Here is a 2184-nt window from a genome sequence, read left to right on the forward strand (position 1 = left end):
ATCCCAAGGTTTTTCCAAAGACTCTGGGCTATAGGCATTCTGGCGGAGTCATGCTGACGTGTAGCTCTCTATCATGACTCGGGATCTTTGACCTCTTTCATGTTCTTTGTGTAATAGAACTTTGAGTCAAACTGAATATTGGCTTCTCATCTACAGTCCCTACTCAGTTCAGCTTGTAATCCTTTAATTGAATTAGATGCTGAAGAAGGTACAGGGCTTCTCTGAAGTCTTTGGACACTCTGTGATGAATAGGTGTTCAGCCCTTGACTGTTTCTTCATGGCCCATGAATCAATTAATACCCGTCTCTTCTGGTTTTGGAAATTGCATGATTGATTATGCCAAGATATTTGAAGTTCGCACATGCTCAATAATGACAGGGTAAAACTTAATCCTCCTCTTAGTAAGTCTCTCTGTGTTCTCATGTGGTCTTTTGGCTTTTGGCTACTACTTTGGGTATAACATTGTTTCATATAGGAGAGACTTTTCCTTTGGGCATCCAATGAGAAATCTTGCCTTGAATGTAGAAGCTGAAGAGGTCAAATAATCCCTGTTTCCTTCACCTGATTTGGGGTTATATGGTGCAGGCTGGGTTGTTGAGAAGTTCCTGCCCAGGACTTTGAATCTTGGGGGTCAGGTAATGACAACATCTAGCATCCAGTGGTAGTGGTGGGACTTTGAGAGTCCTGCAGGCATCATGATGAACATCCAGTGCATCACCACCCCCTCAGTAGAATGTTCCTGTGGCTGTGCCCTCAGCTGGGCTCTGAGTTGCTAAACCTTTCTGGATTTTGCTTATTTTCCAGGACTGGTTTTCTACTGTAACCTTAAATGCCTGTGAGCTTCTCATAATCTTTGCTGCTCAGGTAGACAAGAGTTGGTTTCTATTTGTTTTACGGGCAACTGGGATTTGTTTTAATCGGGAATGATAACTTACACACACACGGGAATGACTGTTGTGTAGAAACAGGAAGCGTGGCCTGCTGTATAAGGCCATGTGGAGAAGCACTAGGGTTGGGTAGACGGCAGAGAGAAGGAAAAAGGTGGGCAAGAGCCTTTATTATGGATTCTGCTGGAAGGAATAGGTGAGGCAGGAGGATTAGCTAGTTTGAATAGTGGCTTTGGGTTATAGACACTTTGCATTCATCTCATACTGACCCTGGGGAGATTGGGGTAGTGGATGGTGGCCCAGTATTTGAGAGCCCCATTCAGAAGGCAAATGGGGATGTGGGATCTGAATTGGTTGGTTTACATGTGAAAGGCTTGATCTCAGGTGAGTCCCTTCCTGTCTCTAAGAAATGGCTTCCTCTGAGAGGGACAGTTGGCAAGGCTACAACATGTCAAAATACCAAATACAGAAACTAGAAAGCATAGTGATAACACTGCTGTTTGTATCTGAGAACCCTGGTGTTGAAAACAGTTCTGATTTTAGACTATCAAAAAATGAAGAAAACATGCATCTTATACCCAAGGATAGAGAATTCCAGTCACCGTGCTGAGCACTCTGCTTATGTTTTCTGAGTCTGTGCAGATTCTCGAAGAAGTAGTCGTTATTGTAATTTCTCCAGGTTTAATTTGTCTCAGGTTAATGAGCCACTGGTACAAATAAGAGATAAAGGAGTAGACAGGACTAGCACCAAGCTTCTAACTGCCGTCTCACAGCCTCTACAGGGTGCTCTTTTGTGAGGATGCAGCCTTTGACTGCTCCATGGGACAGAGATGGGACTAAGTGGCTGGTCCATGTGCCAACACAGAGAAGTTGAGGGAATTGACTCAACTGTCAACTCCGTGGGTCCAGCTTTATAGGGTGTTAGTACCTTGTTTTATTTTCCATGAAATCTCTAATAAATGAAAAATAAAGACAATACTGAAAACCCAGGTTCTGTCATCATCATCATGGGGTCAAGTCTTGTTTCTCTTTATTCTCACTTGCTGGGAGGCCAGTCATCTCCATTTGTCCAGGACTTTGAGACTTAGCATTGATATCCAATGTCTTGGGGACCCCTTAGTCCCAGGAAGACTATGATGGGTAGCCACACCTGGCTGCCCTCCTCTTAGATTATCTTGAAGTGTCATTTCATCTGGAAGTATTACAAAAAAAATACTAAAATATTTTTAAAAAATGGTTACCAATATCATACCTAGAAACAAATCCTTGACCTCATAAAATACCCAGTGAGTGTCTA

Source organism: Oryctolagus cuniculus, chromosome 19, assembly GCF_964237555.1.
Source record: "Oryctolagus cuniculus chromosome 19, mOryCun1.1, whole genome shotgun sequence".
NCBI classification, from domain to species: Eukaryota; Metazoa; Chordata; class Mammalia; order Lagomorpha; family Leporidae; genus Oryctolagus; species Oryctolagus cuniculus.